This window comes from Mesoplodon bidens, assembly GCF_964165515.1.
Source record: "Mesoplodon bidens genome assembly, chromosome: 3".
NCBI lineage: Eukaryota > Metazoa > Chordata > Mammalia > Artiodactyla > Ziphiidae > Mesoplodon > Mesoplodon bidens.
In genome coordinates this window covers 57,014,290-57,034,278 of record NC_138178.1, presented here as the reverse complement: position 1 = coordinate 57,034,278, position 19,989 = coordinate 57,014,290, and the positions used below count along the sequence as shown (strand labels likewise).

Genomic DNA, 19,989 nt, shown 5'->3' with positions numbered 1-19,989 from the left:
TGTATATTCTAGATCTGCACTATCTAATATGGCAGCCAGTGGCCACGTGTACCTATTGAGCACTTGGAATGAGGTTGGTTCAAATTGAGATGTGCTATAAATGTAAAATACACACCAGATTTTGAAGAATGTGAAATATGTCATTAATAATATTTTATACAGATTACATGTCGAAATGATACTATTCTTGGTTATGTTGGGTTAAATAAAACACATTATGTATTAAAATTATTTTCGTCTTTTTTTGATTACATTTAAAAATGAGGCTACTGGAAAATTAAAAATTACACATGTGGCTCACATTCTATTTCTAATTTGATTGGTTGCAAAAAAAGTCCATTGTTGGGCTTCCCTGGTGGCGCAGTGGTTGAGAGTCCGCCTGCCGATGCAGGGGACACGGGTTCGTGCCCCTATCCCGGAAGATCCCACATGCCGCGCAGCGGCTGGGCCCGTGAGCCATGGCCGCGGAGCCTGTGTGTCTGGAGCCTGTGCTCCGCAACGGGAGAGGCCACAGCAGTGAGAGGCCCGCGTAGAGCAAAAAAAAAAAAAAAAAAAAAAAAAAAAAAAAAAAAAAAAAAAGTCCATTGCAACTTCAGCCAGGGGCAGGGCCAGCAGGGGTGGGATGGGGTGGGGAGAGGTGCTGCAGAGGCCCAGCTCTCTACTCCCTGACCTGCGCTGGGCTGGATGCAGTCCTCACTGCTGCTGTGTTGGGAGACCTGAGGTGGGGTGGGCGGAGCACAGGGCAGAAGGCAAACCAAGAAACTGCAGCAACCTCATTGCCTTTAAACAAGCATGTGAGAACTGAAGACAGGGTCAGGCAGAGGCGAGCTTGCCCAGAATTGTTCGTTCCAAGGTTCTGGGTCCTTCTTGGGCTTCAAGCTTTGGGATGAAATGGTAATAACACTCCTGTGTGGGGAGGTGAGGGAGAGAGGGTCCCGGTATTGAGCTCTTTTTGCCTTAGGTACTCCAGGCAGATGGAGGCCGCCTGATCACCCCTGCTGCTTTTGCCTCTTTCCTGTGACAGGCAGGATGGATGGGTGGCAGAGGATATAGATGTGGGCAGATGTGCTAAGGCCCTACATTCTGTAAGTATCTCCAAGGGCAAATGAAGTAGCAAAGAGTTTGGTCTTGCCAACCTTCTCTTATGGGCATTGGGGTAGGTATGGGACCGAGAGACTAACTTATCGATTAAATAACATTTGTTGAAGACTCATAGAATTTCAGAGCTGTCAGAGTCCACGGATGTTTTGCAGACCCATCTCTAGGTTTTCTCTCCTTTTTCATCTTTATTTGTAAGAAGAATCTGACGCTCCAGACAGGGTAAGTGACTTGCTAAAGGCCCTACTCTTGGTATCAGGGTCTAAGACAAATATTCCTGACTCTCAGCAAAGTCACCTCTCTGGGCCACTTTCCTCAACTAATCACTGGGGATAATAGTCCTGGTGGACCCTCCCTCAGTTGCCTCTAGATGCAGCTATGAGGCTAACTGGGAAGATTCCTAAGCATGTGTAGAATTTTTTTTGATTTGAAAATTTTATTTAGAACCTTTCATTCTGATAATAAATTTACAAAAATAATCAGTAGGTTGTTCAGGATATTCATAGTGTTTTTTTTTCATTCAAATTTTTAAATTGAAGTATAATTGATTTACAATATGTTAGTTTAAGGCGTATAACATAGTGATTCAGTATTTTTACAGATTATACTCCATTTAAAGTTATTATAAAATATTGGCTATATTCCCTGTGCTGTACAATATATCCTTGTAGCTTATTTATTTTATACATCATAGTTTGTACCTCTTAATCCTTTACCCCTATCTTGCTCCTCTCCCTGTCCCTTTCCCCACTGGTAACCACTAGTTTGTTCTCTATATCTATGAGTCTGTTTCCTTTTTGTTATATTCACTAGTTTGTTTTATTTTTTTAGATTCTACATATAAGTGATAACAAACAGTATTTGTCTTCTCTGACTTATTTCACTAAGCATAATAACCCCCAGGTTCATCCATGTTGTTGCTCGTGTGGAATTTTTTTAAAAGGTAGACCTCCAACTAAGGCTACTGAGAGATGCAGCACTGAGAATTCACCCACCATAGAGATGGCATCAGGCCTTTAGAACAGAGTGCAATACACAGCCCACCCTCCTCAGCAGCCTGCCGTGGCTGAGGGATGTGTGTACCACCTCCCTGCCCATGTTCATGTCTTCATTCACAGTCCCAACGTTATAGGAAACCCACCATTTAATCACTTGATTCTTTCTAGAGCAAGACCAAACCCTCAGCCAGACCCACAGCTATGCCTAAGCTATGGAGACCAGGCCACCTGCCCAGCTCTCTGCTGGCTGGGTGATACAGCCATGGGTAGCCAAGGTTCCCTCTGTCCTTACGGGTTTGGCTAGATACAGAGCTGGGGGCTTATTTCCTACTTATTAACTGTGGAGGCTGGGAATCCATTGGAGGGTGCTGAGCAGAGGAGTGACATGATATCTCATATTTTTAAAGGGTTACCCTGGTTGCGGTGGGGAGAAGAGACCATAAGGGGACAAGGATGGAAACAGGGAGGTCAGCAAGGAGGCTGTTTGCAGTAATCTGGGTGAGAGATGATGGTGGGTGGTCCAGCACAGTAATAGTAGAGGGTGGGAGAAGCGGTCATATTATAGATACATTTCAAAACTAGAACCTAAAGGACTTATTGATGGGTTGGATGCAGGTGTGAGAGAAAGAAAGGAGCCAAGGATGTCTCCAAGACTTTTGCCCTGAAAAAATGGAAGGGTGGAATTACCGTGTACTGAGTGGGGAAGATTGCTAGAGGAATAGTTTAAAGGGTAAAATTAAGATTTCAGGTTTTGGCGTGTTAAGCGTGAGATGCCTTTGTTGAATGGTGTTCTAGAGGATGGGATGGGATCTCAGGCACCTTTTCTCCTTTCTCAGCTGTAAAATCAGGAGGATGTGCTTGGCTGGGTTGGGAGGGATAAAGCAGAATCAGTCCCTGTAGGGAGGCATCTTTTTCTCTGCTGTTACTTTTGGGCCTCGGGCTCAAGGGTCTCCTTGGTTGGGGAGAGGCAAGGTCTGTAGGACATGGGGCCTTCCCTAGGGGACATGCTTCTCAACAGGTTTAGGTCGAGATGAAATAAGGCTGAGAAGGGTAGGGATAGCTTGGTAGGGAAAAGAAGTGATGGCAGCTTGAGGGCGATAGGGACTAGAGAGGCCAGTGCCTGGAGGGAGGTAGATGTCTTCACTGGATGGAAAGAGCACTGGACCAGAGTTACAGGACCTCACTGGAAGGGAGTGTTGGCCTCGCCACTTGCTGTCTGTGTGATCTTAACTTCCTTCCCCTCTCTGGGCCTCAGTTTCTTTGTCTGTTAACACAGACCAGTGGTCGCTATCTCTGAGGGTTGTTGAGAAGATCCGGTGACTACATGAGATATTGCATGAGACTCTTATTGGGGGTCTGGCAGAAACAAATCTGTTTGGATTTGTTCCCTGTGTGACTGCCAGAAGCAGAGTCTGGGGCAGGAGAAAGAACTCACTTGCTTGGCTCTTGACTTCAGTATTCTTGCCTGATTCTCAGAGGTAGTGTACACACTTAACTCTTCTCAAATGCTGTTTAAAAACAGGCTCTAGAATCCCGGCTATCATACAGAGAGCATACTTTCTTAAGCAGCAACTAAATGAGATCTCTTCCCATCACTAAATCACCAAACAGCATCAAACTCTCCGTTGTGGTAAACAACACACCTGATACTTAATTTTGAGGCAGGTGGTACACTGCCCTGTAAGAATTTTTACGTAGGACAATATTAATGTGATTATAATATTTGGTAAGAATTGTTTGTATTACATAAAAATATCTATAGATAGGCAGAGGGGACTGCAGCCTCTTGGCATGTTGCCACCTAGTGGTGGCTTCTGGGATGGCCCAGTCTCTCAGAGAGGTGAAGAACTGCAGTTACTGCTGGATGGGGCAGTCACCCAGGGCCCCAGTCAACAGTTGACACTCCTAGTATTCATCTTGGAGGCCTTCCCCTCTGTCTCTATTAATCCTATGTATCCTTTTGGGCACGATTTAAATCACAGCTCCATAAGGCTGTCTCTGAGCAGCTAGAGTATCCATTCTCTCTCCCACCCACCCTGGATACTACCTTATATTGGGCCTTTGGAGTTCATGGGGCCAAAGGCAGCAAAAAATCTGGGCCCTGCCACTTAGAACTCAGGGCCCAGTAGTCCATCATGCCTAGGGCCTCCGTGATTTTCAAAGGCCTTAAAAATATTTGGATTCTGAAAAAAAAGTTACTGGCCCCCAAATATGAAAAGAAAACTATCAAATAACAAAAATATCAACAAAATTGACATCTCAGTTAAACACAACACAACTCTTTTACACAGTTAGGTCTACGTCACATTCCATGAGAGTGCATTTGTACATTTGATGTGATGTAGGATAATGGAATCTCTAAAACTGAAAATATTCAGGGCCCAAAGAGGTCTATTTAAACAGCTCTGTCCTGGCAGACCTAAAATGACACTCATCATTCCCACCTCCTCATTTTATGGCCGAGGACTCTGAGAGGTGAACTGACTCACTCAGGTCCCACAATTAGGGGAAGAGCTGGAATCAGGTTTCCTGATTCCTGCTCCAGCTCTTTCCATGACACCTAATTACCAGCATTCATAGTCCAATTTCTGTATAGTGCCAGAAGCTTCTCTGTGACCTTGGAAATTCTTTCAGGATGTGTAGGAACTATATTCAAAATTAATTTTGGGATCCAAAATGGAAAATATTGAAATTTAAACCTGCACCATCAGCAGTTGTACTTATGTTTTCCACTTTTGTAAAAAAAAAAAAAGTCACAAAAATTTTAACATACTCTTGCCTTCTCTGCTTCCTTTTTCCAAGCTTCTTCCACTACCTCTATAAATTTATGATTTTCTATTACTTTTGAGATTGATGGCCTAACATATTATTTGTATTCTTAAGGTGCAGAATTACATACTCATTTCTTTTTTCCTTTTAAGTATTTCCTCACTTTTTTTATTATGAATTTTTGGAAGGCCATTTTCTTATTTTGACATTAAGCAGTAAGCTATAATAAACATGAAAACCCAATTTTTATAACCTGTTATAGGTTTCTGGGACTAGTAAATTATATATGCTTCTTCCATGCCAATTCAATATAATAATCCCATGCTGTATATAGTTATTCTTCTTCAATATTCACACTATAAATGTCAGGACTTGTGAATGATTTGCTTAGTTGAGAAGTGCTCTTTTAAAGTTACTGCAAATGATCTCTAAAAGGCTTTTGTGTGGATTTTCAAGGCAGAAGGCTCTTGTTCTGGAGCTCCCATGGGGGAGGATTCCTGTGCCCAGTCCTTGTGGACATGGAAGGCTGTCTTGCAAAGTGAGGTGGGGATGTGCATGAAGCAATGGCCCCATCAGTTCGATGAGTTGTCAGCAAAGTTCGGCATTCCCTCCCAGTTTCCTTGACAGCTCCAGTAAACCAGAACGTTTTATAAAGAACAGCCTTGGTTGCAGACTATGTGGGCAAGAAACACAGGCTGTGGCCTTGGAGGTGATCTTGCCCAGCATCCTCAAACCCCAGGCACAAGACTCCAAGAGGGGTAGAGACAAGAGCTCAGAGCTCTTGATTTCAAGTCCAAGGCAAGTTTGTTTACATTTGGGAGATTCCTAGGGAGGAGAATGAGACCTACAGCAGGGTCCTCTGATTCATATCTGAATCCTGCATAAAACCTAGCACAGCACTCCTGATATATATGTGCAATAAATCTTTGTTGGATGATTCCATTAAATAACACAAGGAAATAAATCTTCCCTTTAAAACACAGACAGGGAGATACCACTTCAAACCTACACAGGTGGCTGAAATAAAAAAGACAATAACAAGTGTGGGCAAAGATATGAAGAAAGAGGAACCTTCATGCATTGCTAGTAAGATTGTAAAATGGTGCAGCCACTTTGAAAAACAGTTTGGCAGTTCCTCAAAGAGTTGATGTAGAGTTACTGTATGACCCATCAATTCTACTCCTAGGTATGCAACCAAGAGAAATGAAAACATGTTTACACAAAAACTTGTGCATGAATGTTCATAGTAACATGATCCATAACCATCAAAGAGAAGAAGCAACCACCCAAATGTCCATCAACTGATGAATGGATAAACAAAATGTGGTACATCCATACAATGGAATATTATTCAGCCATTAAAAGGAATGAAGCACTGATAAATGCTTAAACATGGATGAACCTTGAAAATATTCTGTTAAGTGAAAGAAGCCAGTCACAAAAGACCACCTAGTATATGATCCCATTTATATGAAATGTCAAGAATAGGGAAATCCATAGAGGCAGAAAGTGGTTTTCAGTGGCTGGAAGGAAGAGGGTATGGGAAGTGATTTCTAATGGTACAGTTTCTTTTTAGAGTAAAGGAAATGGTCTAAAATTAGATAATTATGATGGCTATATAACTCAGTGAATATACTAAAAGCCACTGAACTGTACACTTTAAAATAGTAAGTTTTATGTATATGATATCTCAATAAAGCTGCTACACACACACACACACACACACACACACACACACACACACACATTCCAGTCTCCAGGAAACCCATTCTAGGGCGGACACCTCCACAATTTGTATGGCCACTTGTTTGAATCTAGTTGCATGTGGAAATCATGACTGAATGAGGGAGACTGTGAGAAACCACCTCCCAGACTGCCCTCTGAATTTATTCTAGGTATTCTTCAAGTCTACACTTTAAAAAGCTTTTCCACGTGTGGGTAAAAAATACCTGCCTTATACACTAAAGCAAACTAGCACTCAGCAAGGGTTAGTACCTGGATCTCAATAAGCAGTCATGGGCCGGAAGGGATAATATATTAGCATCTGTCAAAAAGACTCAATTAGGTCTGGGGATGCAGTGTCACTTTTCTGTGACAGGCAGAATATTTCCTCTGACTGCCCACTGCAGGCTTTCACTTTGTATCAGCTCCTGTACTGAGTGGGGCTGAGTGTGGTCAAATCCAGAAGAGAGGCAGGGCTGGTCAGGCAAGTGGACACAAAGGAAGCTTTGTCTTAAACACATCTGCTTCCCTTCTTCCATCCTGTTGCTCATTCGAGGGCCCCCCAACGCCTCAGCCTGCCTTCTGTGGTTTCGGGTGCCCCCCAAGCCCTATGCCCTTCATAGTGACATCGAGTTAATCCAATAATACAATGAGTCATGACTAATTTGGTGACGGTAGAGGGCTGTTTACCATAATGGAACCTTTTGGATCTGGTTATCTGAGAGATGAATCTGGATTCCACGACTTTGCCTTTGTTGTCTACAGACTCTGGTGTTTGAAAGATTTGGCATCCTATCAAGCTAATATGCTGTCTTTGTTGATGGCAGCAATATTTAGAAAGCTGCCTACTTGACCACATGGAGGACAGACTCTAGGAGGGAGACTTGGGGAAGGAAAGAGGAAGGGGAATTGATGTATATTAGGGGTCTATTATGTACAAGGCACTCTGGTATTTTCTCATGTCATCCTCACAACAACCTTGTGAAGTAGATATTAACACCCCCATTTTATAGAAGTGGAAGTGGAGGCTCAAGGAACCTAGAAACCTGCCCAAGTTCCACAGCTAAGTGGCAGGGCTAGGATTAAGGTCCAAGTTTGCCTGGCTCTGAAGTCCAGGTTTTCTTCCCATGCTTGATCTTGGAGTTTACTCTCCACCTGGCAGGGAAACAAATGCTTGGTAGAAGTGAGAGAGCACCGTGCTGCTGGCAGTCACATCCAGAATCTCCACCAATTACTCGGTGGTTCTGGAGCCAGAGAAAGGCCTGTGATTTACCGTGGAACTTTGGGCAAGCCACTTAACACCTTTCTGCCTCACCTTCCCCGTTATTTGTCTGTAAAGCACTTTGAGAGCCTATAATGAAAGAGCTTTATAAAGACAAAGAAATAGGGGGACTTCCCTGGTGGCACAGTGGTTAATAATCTGCCTGCCAATGTAGGGGACAAGGGTTCAATCCCTGGTCTGGGAGCTAGACATGCCCCCGTGCGCCACAACTACTGAAGCCTGTGTGCCTAGAGGCCGTGCTCTGCAATAAGAGAAGCCACCGCAGTGAGAAGTCTGTGCACTGCAACGAAGAGTTGCCCCCACTTGCTGCAACTAGAGAAAGCCCGCACGCAGCAACAAAGACCCAACACAGCCAAAAATAAATAAATAAATAAATAAATAAATAAATTTATATTTTTAAAAAAAGACAAAGTAATATTGTCCTTCAGTGTAAGCAAAAAGCCGAGGTTCCTACCTGTGATCAAAAGAAGTCCTGTGGCACTTTCCAGAAACATATGGGTAGAGCTTTAGGGCTCCACAATCAAAAGTGATTGTGAAATCACTTTCTTCATGTTTCCTTCATCAACAAGTGAATAAAAATACAAAATATATATATTGATATTTTCTCCCCAAATCTGGGACAGCATATTCTTTGGTATACCATAAGTCTTTAATATGAGTAGAGAAGTCTTACAGTTATTTCTTTGAAAAGTGTCTTTTTTATATTGAGCCTCATTAGAGCTGTCCTCTTATACACACTTCTACTTATGGAGGGTAGGGCTCTGAGTAGCTGACACAAGGGGTTCAAAACCTGCTCCTTTCAGTTCAGGGAAGACCTGCAGAAAAACCCAGTTGTCCTCCTTGGTGGTAACTGCCAATTCCATGCTCTTCTTGGAGCCACATGTGACTTTTCTCTATAATCCCTTTGTATTTCCTGACAATGTACTCCTCATGGGAGGAGAATTCTGTTATTTTATTTGGACTTTTATTTTGTATTGGTTCCTGACTTATCCTGTTCAAGTTTCAATGGGTTGGTTTGATATTATTTACATATTAAGACTTTTGTGAAGAAATTGCATAAGGTTTAAAAAACAGACATAAATAAGTAGTACTCTAGAGTGGGCTAGGAATGTGGCATGATAGGGGAAGACTGACTCCCTCAAAAAGTGAAGCCATTTCATTTATTTATTTATAAGGATTTGGAATGCTAGGCAACACAATGAATCTTATGTTTAAGAAAGCAAAATATATGTTTAAAGGAATATACATATTGTTAAAACAGTTCTATTTATGCAAAAGATTCATGTAACTTTATAAAGGTTTTCAGGGATTTTAAAGGATTTTAAGTGCTGCGTTAGACTGTACTGGTAACAGATGTTCAACAGCATGTTTAAGTTTTTGTTTTACTGAAAAAGCAATGGATTACTTGATATTTTCTTTTAAAAAAATCATACCAAAGCCACCACATTTTAAGTATAGCTCAAATTCATTATTTCTAAAAAGCATAAATGATTTAAAATAACATAAGGGCTCCTAAAAATAAATATTACTGTAGCGGAGCTAGAAGAATCTGTTTGCTAAAGATTCCCTTCAGAGTCCCAGTCTTTTGTGTCACTTCTTGTTCTTTTTCTATGAAGACAGATGGTGTCAGTAATTGCCTATATATTTAATTAAGTTAAAAAGCTATAAAGTAAGGTTTTGGCAAAAAGTAGGATTTTGTGCTATGAGCAAAGGAAGCAGAAATTGATAACATAAGAAACTATTCCTCACCAAATACACATTTTGATATCCATATGTGTTGGAATGTGAGATTGGATTTCATAAATCTAATGATTTAAAAAAAGGGCATTTATTCTGAAAGATAAAGCCCATAATAGAAATCTAGATGGCAGTTCTCTTACATTTCTGACCAGCTAGATGGGAATGAGTCTACCTCTGTCCACATCACCTCCAACCTTAGCCTGATACTCAGTGGTTATTCTAAACTCCTCTGACACTCAGGTTTTTGCCTGGGATTTTTCACCTAGCAGGTTAATCATTGTGAAATTATTATGGAGGGAAAAGCAGTAGCTACTTGTAGAAAGTGGTTTGGAGAGCCGACTTAACCATTCTTGCGGTGTCTGTTTTCAATGTTCCCATCCCGTGAATCCACCTTCTGGCTTAATGGCAATATGGCGCTCCCAGCTGTGGTGCTATGTACGGGCTTGCTCATTTAAACTCTTAAAGCTTAAAAATGGCTACCACAACACTGATTTTATTCCATTTCGCTTAGTCATTAACATTTAATGATTACCTTATGCGCTGAGCACAAGGATGGAATATATTTTAAAAAATAGGAGATGTGTTTTCTGGCTTTAAGCTGTTCGACTCAATTCAACAAGCATATTGAGGATATACAAGAGGAACATACATTTTCTTTGGTGATGGTGGTTGAGGAGCGGGGAGAGACTTACATAGAAAGTCACCATCAATTCAGTGCAGTACCGTGGGGAATATCTGCTGTGAGAGAAGGAGCATGGGCTCAGCAGGCAGCTAAATCATGGTTTGAACCCTGGATTTGCCACTTAGTTGCCCTGTGACCTTGAGCATGTCACTCTAGCCTCAGTTTCCTCATTTGTAAATTAGAGATAATAGTACTCACTTTTCAGGCGTGAGGATTAGGGACACTACATGTAAAATACATAACAATGTCTGGCACGTGACAAAACTTCAATAAATAGTTGATATTATCATTAATAATTACTCTGGCTGTCAATACTCTACCTCAGCTCTGAGAAGCTAGAGAATGAAGTGGCACTGATGGGGGATTAATTAAGGGGGGTTTCCACGAGGAGTTGGATTTTGAGACATGTTTCGAAAGAAGGGAAGTTGTATATTGATAGAAAAGAAAGGAAAGGCCAGTTGTAGGAATGAAGGTGGCACGTGGCAGGCAGGATGAGAATGCCTTTATTGAATATGGGAGTCACTAAGCAGGTCAGTTTGCTTGTTCTAGAGAGTACTTTGGACATGATCAGTGAGAAAAGCAATTAGTGCCACATGGTGGGAGAGGGATGGTTCAGGGTTGTTTTAAGAAATAGGTGAGGCCTAGAGCAAATTACCCTGTACTTTGTCACCTCAACCATATGGTTCAGATAAAATTAAATTAAAATGAATGCTAAGGACAGTTTCGAAATGGAAAATTTATCACACAAAAAGTCTTGACCGCAGGTGACAGCTGGAAGGAGGAAAGGGCCACTCAGCTTTGTTTTTGTGATGCTGGTGGACAAGTTGTAACCACGTGTGTGTGGAGAATGTTTTGGTCTGTCTTAGCACCAGCAGGGAGACTTTTCCTTTCTCCCTACCTGCGGACCTCCTGAGTCCTACAGAACCGTGGCACCTCCTGAAAAGTTCAGGATGCAGTGTGAATGCGCACATTTGCCCTTCCTTGGCAATGTTTCTGGTGATTAAATTTAGTTAAAGACTTCCAAGTCCAGAGAGAAGTGCCTGGGTTTCATTCAAAAGGAAGCAAGGATCTCCACGGTGAGAGCAGTCATCTAAAGAAGTCCTGGGTGGGGCAACTAGACATAAACAGAGGAACTGGGTCTATTCTTTGTAGACCAACCAAAGTCCTACCCAAGAACTGATGTTTAGGCTTGGGTTCAATCTTTCTGAGGGTTAAGGTTTACAATGTAAGGGGGTTAACCCAACATTTAAGGACAGTCACATACGGTAAGATTGTATATAGCAAAGCTGGCCACTAGTTTACCTGCGCCATTAGTGTTAAGAAACAGAATTGTAATTTTCACTATAAAAATTATTGTCATCATTGCCTTTGTGCTCATTGCAGAAGTCATCATCCTCACCATCAACATTATTATTACTTGTATATTACAGGTCTCTTTCACTGACACAAGGATGCAGACCTTTTAAAGGGACAGGTCTTTTACTTTAACACTTCAAAACCCTTGGGATCTATTTTCCCTTCACTAGGCATTAACTTGTGATTTACAATGTGTCTATTATGGCATTAAAAAACACTGAATAACAGGCATTTCTGTTTATACTAAAGGCCTATAAATTTTAATTTAGATATACCCTGTTAACCTTCTTACATATAAATAAAATACCTTCCCTAAAGAGAAAAACTAAATCTCATTGAGGTCCCTTGGTGAATACCTTGTATATCTTGAAGACAGAGATAGGGAGATTTTGCAAATGAGAGTACTAGGGGGAAGCTTGGAGAGAAGTATTCATTCATTCATTTAATAAATATTTATTGTGGATCTACTATATGCTAGACATAGTGCTAGGTGCTGGGTATATAGCAATGAATAGGAAGGAATTACGATATTCTGTAGACCTTGGTTTTTCTACTCTCTGAAATAAATATATTCACTTTTGATGCTTATATATCACTTTGAGATGATAATGTTCATTGACTTTTAAAAACAATGCTAATTCAATTCAGATTCCACTCACAGTTTGAGAACCTGCTGAGGCCTCAGGTGACAGTTTTACATGTGATTATGCTGTTTGATTTAATAAGAACAGCACCTTATATCTGCTCAGCCTCTCAGAACACCCTGTGGTAAGGAGGGGAGGGATTCACCTTTTGTGAATGAAAAAGATGTCCAGTGAGTTGCCTAAAGTATCACAACTGCTAAGTGTAAAGACTGGGGCCAGAACCCCCTATCCATCATAATGAAAATATTTTCAGCTATCTCTTTTTTTTTTTCTATTCTAGGCCGATACATTTGTATTTAGAAACTCTTAGAAACAGTTTTCAGAATGTATGAGACATTCTCTTATATACATCAGGGCTTTCCATTTTTGTCTTTCTTCATAGTTTGTGCTTTGTAACAAGTCTCATTTCCTTCTGTAGCTACATTATGTATCCAGGAAGGGCCATTGCTAGAAGCCTGCAGCTGTTTTTCATCTAAACTCTTTTTTCAAAATTGGATTTCCTTTCCTTTAAAAAGTTAATAACTATCAATGCTCCTAACAGAGATAGCTATTTCAAAAGTTTACAATTATCTAACAACAAAGGAGTTTTTAACGTGGGGATTTCAACAGAAAGCACCTTTGCCCATCTATTTGTTTAGTGACTTTACATAAAAGGAACTGGAGAGTGATATATAGGGGAGTTCCTTGGTGGTCCACAGAGAGTGATACATAAATGCATATTTACATGAGGCAAGTCAGTCATGATGTTTGTAAGACTTAGATCATCATTTTTTTCCCATGTGTGTTTTGTGCATTTCTACCACCACCCTTCAGAGCATCTTTCCCACTTGGAATACACTCTTTTTTACCCTCTTTCAAATCCTAATTATCTTTCAGCTCAAATCCCACCTACTCTGTAAAAACTTTTCTTGATTGCTCCAAACAGAAGGCAGTTAAACTGGCATTGCCTTTTTGATGTCTCTTTCATTGTTCTATGTAGTTGTCACCTAAGCTTTTCCTTGTAATTCATTTTTCAAGTGTTTCTCCCCAGCTAGATTTTGAACTCCCCAAGGGCAGGCACTTCCACTTCTTTTGCATCTTTGCAGCCTCTCTTGTAACTACCATAATGTCTTATACATACTAGATGCTCAGTAAACACTTGTTCTTTCCTTTAGAATTTCCCAAAAGTGAATATAAATAAGCTCAACAGATCTGGATGTTCTAGAAGTTCCCAAAGTCCATTCATCAATTGGCTATCATGTAACTATCATTGTGTTAGACGTTATGACGAGGTAAAAAATGCAAGGACCAGTGCATTTTCTAGAGGCTTTACAAATCTCATGGAGGCAATGTTTATGCCTAAGTAAGAGTACAAAACAATTGTGTGCTTGTGTATCAAATGGAATTGGGTGATGGATATGAAATGAGCTTCCTTGTGAAAGGGAACATGTCTTGTTCCCTCAGCATGCAGCATAGGGACTGAGTAGAGCCTGGGGAGGTATTTGTTCAATGAACATGTCAGTGTCTTTTCAATCTGAAGGCTTTGGCAGGTGCTTCACATCCCTCGTGGAACTGAGTAGATTTTGCCCATCAAGGGCTCTTGCTCCAGGACCCACTGGGGTATGGAAATAGCTTTAGCTGCTCTTTGGGTAAGGGTTGGATCCCTCCCCTCATCCTCATGTGGGAAGGCCAGATATCCAAAATGACTACCTTATAGCTCCATGTATTCTGCACAGTCTCTGAAAGCTTGGCGTTTCCCCATTCCTAGGGTACTGGAATCTTGGACATAAGTCCACTATCGGGAGTGGTTTTGTACTATGCTCTAACCAGCTCCATTTCACAGGGACTGGCTCTTTTCCTTTTATTCCCTGACCCTGACGTTTATTCAGTGACCCTGACGTTCCCAATATTTAAACCCTACATTTCCAAATCTCTTCCTCCATTCTGCTACCCTAGAACCTCACTCTCATCTCAAGTCTGAACAAGATTTTCCATATTCTTATCTGCACTGATTCACAATAGTGGGCCTGTCCTTGGTGCACCACTGTCATTTTATCCATCTTTCTTTGTCTCCCAGTCCCCTCTGCTCTTATTATGACAGCATGGTAAGTTATAGGGGCCCAGTTGGGGCCAGACAGCAAGATTTTGAGATAGACTCAGTCAAGTCAGCTTTCTGCCTCCCACCTCTGTTGCAAGACACATGTGGATGTAAGTAAGGTCATGTATGTGAAAGTGCTTTATAATGATCATTATTTGTGATTATCATTATACATATATATATTTTATATTATTTATATATATATTTTTCTGACTACAGATACATGCTTACTTTTGAGAGTGCAAATGGAGAAAGCATAAACAACAAGACAGAAATAACTCTCTATACTAGTTTCCTATTGCTGCTGTAACAAACTGCTGTACATTTAGTAGCTTAAAGGGTCAAAGATGAGAAGTCTCACTGGGCTAAAGTCATGGTGTCAGGGGGCTTCATTCCCCCCGGAGGCTCTAGAGGAGAATTTGTTTCCTTGCCTCTTTCAGCTTCTAGAGGTCACCTGCATTCCTTGGCTCATGGTCACTTCCTCCGTTTTCAAAGCCAGCAGAACCCTTGTGATTACGTTGTCCACCTGCATAATCCAGGAATATCTTCCCATCTCAAGATTACTAGGTTAACTACATACACATGTTACCATGTGTGGTAACCTTCACCAGCTTCAGAAATTAGGACATGAACGTCTTTTCAGGGCCATTACTCTGCTTATCATACCCTTAATCCTCTAACCCAGAAATAATGACTTGTAACATCTTAGTGTGTTTCTTTAGGTTCTTTTTGCTCTGCATATATGTTTTTTCTTTTTATAAAATTGTTATCGTATTCCATATATTGTTTTAGAATCTGTATTTTGCCATTCCACTGTTCTATGTAGAGTTTCTTGTTAAATATTATTCAAAACTTTAGTTTTACTGTTTTCATAGCACTTGATTCTATTCATCTATCATAATTTGCTTAACAAATTCTCTATTAGACTTTAGTCTATTTTAAGTTTTTTACTTCCCTTAATAATGTGATTAATATATGTGTACATAAGTATTTATGAGTATTTCCTTGTGATATTTCTAAAAAGTGGATTCTTACTATTATTATTAAATTTTTAATACAAAAATACTATGCAAATATTACTGAAATAAATAATTTTTGAACTCAGAAGTCAAATAAGCTAACTGACTCATTTTATAGCTGATAAAACTGAAGATGATAGAAAGAAAGTGAAAAGCTCAAGGTAACATAGTAATTTAGAAAAGGGGCTTGATTTGACTATTTGAAACTTTAGTCTGATGAAGAGCATTACAAATAAACTTAAAACACAAATGACAGGGTTCAGGACCAACTGCAGCTGTGGTGAGTGAAGAAGACAGCAGGACTGGTTGGGAGATTGGTTACATTGAAGAAATAAATAAACCGATTGAGTAAATAAGTAAATATATTGAAGATAAAGAGACTCAGGTTTCTCACTGTTGGAGAAAGTATTTATTTGTAAGTGTGGAAAAAGGGAAGTCTAGAAAGAATCTTGAAGTGTTAAATTAGAATTAGAGATATTGGCAGGAATGCATGGTTTTAAAATATATACACTTATAGATATAGGAATGGTTATAGGTGCATGCATGTATGTATATATGTATGTATATGCTTGTGTGTATGTGTATCATACATACATAAAACATATATTTTCTAGCTCTGTTCACTGAGAGAGGTAAGAGCAATGACACTCCAGTAGCAATGATAGCTCTAACAGCCCAGACCTTAATACCATCCTCCACTAAAAGGACCCAAAGCTCTTGGGCTGATCCTAGGTCTGTCAGAGAAAATGCAAAATGAACCTGGAACATCTCATTGTGCTGAGAAGTAAGACAATGCTCAAAAAATGATGGGGACACAACAAAAGGACACAAGAACCACACTGAAGTGTCTCCCACTAGCCAAATCTGGGACAACTTGAGCATCAAAATGATGAAAGTGTCAAAATACAACTGACTTAAGAGACTAGAACCTCACAGGTTTAAACTGGTATAAATACATACGTGCCTACATACATAAACGAAAGATGGAGAAGGAAAAACTCTTCCTTGCAGTAGATTTCCAACTAATCTATGTAGAAAGAATGATGGAAATGGAGAATTACCACTGTCATCATGGTGGCTGACTCAGGAGAAAGTTGGCAATGGAAACTAAGTTTTGTGTGGAAATTTGATGAGGAATAAGACATTATTCCTTGGAACACCTTTCCATAAAATATTACTAATCAATTACAAAGGAAAGAACAGTGATTTTATGGTGGAGAAACATGGCTGGAAAAAAGAAAGAAAAGCCACAAGTGACAATCTGGAGAAGATGTTTGTAACATGTATAACAGTTAAAGGATAAGAGTTTCTTGTATACAAAGAACTACAAATCAGCATTTGTATTATAGTCCAATTTAAAAGGGGCAAAAGATACGATAGGGCAATTAAATCCAGATATATAAATGGCCAACAGATATAGTACAGATGTTCATCCTCACTAATAATCAAAGAAATACTGAGGAAAACAAGATGCCATTTTTTCCCCCTGTTAGATTGGCAAAAATGACAGGTTGATAATATGACAATCTCTTCATTGGCACCATAATGCATGTCAGTGAGAAGAGAAAATACAGTGTTTTCTGAAGTGATGTCACTTGCAAAATGGCAAGAATATATACCAGTGATTTGGCAAATAATCTATTACATACAGAGAGTTAATGTACTTGCCTTGCCAATGTAGAAACTCCTTTTGGTGTGCTCACTGAGAACTTCTTCCAACGTTCTACTGAAAATTGTAACACGAATGGCCATACACTCAAATATTAACAGGAAGAGACAAGGTGAAGTATTAGTATGATAAAATCAGAGAACCTTGGGTTAATATTCATTTATCCCACCCATCAACTAATCTCTGATCTCTTCTCTAAAAGCCTTAACACCACCATCCAACATCTGCTAGAATACCTCTATTGTTCATTCATTCATTCTTTCAACAAATAATTTACTGAACACCTACTCTGCTGGGGCAGAGATAGTGCTGAGAATTGAATGGGGAGCAAAAAGAGACATAATATATCTCCGCAGGGCTTCCCTGGTGGCGCGGTGGTTGAGAGTCCGCCTGCCGATGCAAGGGACACGGGTTCGTGCCCCAGTCTGGGAAGATCCCACATGCCGCGGAGCGACTGGGCCCGTGGGCCATGGCCGCTGGGCCTGCGCGTCCGGAGTCTGTGCTCCGCAACGGGAGAGACCACGACAGTGAGAGGCCTGAGTACCGAAAGAAGAAAAACAAAACTATATATATATATATATATATATATATATGCAGGGAGCTTATACTGTACAGGGGGAGACAGCTTTAATCAGGTAATCATGTAAATAAGTCTTAAATTGTAACAAAAGCAAGTGGTATAAAGGAGAGGTACATGATGATAGGAGAACCTAAAACGGGAATTTGACTTTGTCAGGAAGTTCGGGGGAGGCTCCCCTAAGAAAGTGTGGCTGGAGCTGAAATATGATGGATGCGAAGGGGATTAACTAGGTAAAAGAGAAGAGGCAAGAGCATTTTAGGCAGAGGGGCAGCATGTGTAAAAGCCCTGTGGCAGGAGGTAATATGATGAGTACGGGGTTGGAAAAGAGAGAAAAAGAGGGGGAGTTAGGGTGAGCAAAGCCTGTCAAGGCACATGGGACAAGCCAAGTGAAATATGGGACCTTTGTCCCAGAGGCTGGGAACAGTAGTAAGCTCTGGGACAGGACCAGCTCTGTGTCTGGAGAAGATACCTCTCACTGCCTCGTGCAATTCTCCCTATACCAAACGTGAATAAATAAAAACCATAAGTCAGCTGTTCCCATAGTTCCATCCTCCCTACTGCCCCAGGGATCACATATTTAATCCTTGTTTCTCATGACAAGCATTTGGAGAGGGCAGCCTCTCCTGCATCTCCTCCCCTTGCTTCCTTGCCACCCAGCCCTTTTGCCAGAGGGCATTGTTCCTTTCCTCCCTCCACCCCAGGTTGATTCCTGAATGCCCTTCAGTTTGTCCTTTTCTCTTTCCATGTGTGGGCCTGAGAAAGGAATGTAAAACCAATGGAGGGTTCAGGAATGCAAATGGAAAATGATTATTGAACAAGCTGAAAACTGCTCAAAACATATAAACTCTCACTTTGAAACTATCATCTGACTGAAATGGAGAATTGCAAAACTGAGAATAAGGAATACAAAACAACTAAAGTCCATTTACAATGTTGGATGGCCAGAGGGTATCAGGAGAGGGCAGGCAGGAGGTTATTCCATCCTTTAGACAGAGTTGTGGTCACCCAACACTAATACAGGAGGAACTGAACATTTTGAAAAATAAGTCTCATGAAGTAGTAGTGAATTTAAACATTGTAATTTCTGGGGCAAAAGAGGTTAAAAATTATTTATCTATAATTATTATACATCAGAGGCACACATGTACACATGAAGAATCTCATGGATGAAATATTGAATAAGTAAAAGCATGTTGTAGAATAATAATACATAGGACGTTACGATCTATAAAAAGTTTTAAAAGACACAAAATTAAACCACATATTAAATATGTAAATCCATTACACCTGTAATCTGCCTTCACTGATCAAAGTCATTTTAACTGTTGCTATAAAAAAGTGCATGTCCTCCAAGCTGCACTTAGCCTAAACGATAAGATGTTTGCCTGAGATGTTTCCCAGAAACTTGGAGTCAGCTGTGTCTAGTTCAAGCTGAGCTGGTTAAGACTGGATAGGACCACTGACCCTCCAATTGGGCATGTGGGAGTGTCAGCTCAGTGACATTTTGACATCAGAAGGCCGAAAACTCCACCCTCAGATCATGCCAAGTGCCTCAAGTTTTTAACACGCCTCCCATGAAGCAGCCCGTAGCTCAGTAGTAACTCCTGTGCAGAATGACAATTCCCTCACCTTTCTCTTATTTCCAATCACCTGTCCCATCTCTCCCCAAGCCTACGACCACCATGCTCCTTTATCCCATAAATCTCTCATGCCCCTTGAGGCAGATTTGAGACTTGTTCTCCTTTCTCCTTGCTTGGCTGCCTTGTGAATAAACCCTTTCTTTGCTGCAAACGTCAGCATTTCAGTGTTTTGGCTTGCTGCAATGCATGTCAGGCAAATGAACATGGTTGAGTAACACATTCACATGCAGTAAAAGCATAAAGATATGAAAAGGAATAAAAGTCCTAATTGCAAGATGGTAGATACCTCTGGGAGGAGAAAGGGCCATGCAAGGGGGATTGGGAAGGAGTACACAAGACTGCAGGTGGTCTTGGTTCATTACATTAGTATTTAGACCTTTTTATATTTATGAAATATTTCCCAATACACTTTTTTTAAGAAGAAAAAATTGACCACCTAAGTTGCTGGTGAACTACTGATAAGAAAAGGAACAGAAACAAGAACTCTTACCTCCTTTTTAATGATTAACTTTCTATTTAAGAACAGATTCTAGAAAGGTTTACTCCCTGGATGGCATAAAGCAGTCTCACAATAAGATACAGGCAGAGCATTAATGGGCAAACTGAGGCCCCATTGGAATGAGTTGCAGTCATTTAAACTCCAACTGTACCAAATGAGGAGACCCTGGTGTATCAGCAGAACCAGCCTGAAACTAGCCCTACACTGTTTCTAA

At 40.6% G+C, this 19,989-nt stretch overlaps 1 protein-coding gene across 3 annotated transcripts in view; it reads right to left on the bottom strand.

Annotated features, from left to right (window-relative positions):
* Positions 1-19,989, bottom strand: part of LOC308614558 (IQ domain-containing protein H-like) — a gene marked incomplete at both ends in the record, with an annotated part of 99,772 nt that overhangs the window by 29,867 nt on the left and 49,916 nt on the right. The gene's annotated exons all lie outside the window — the stretch shown is intronic.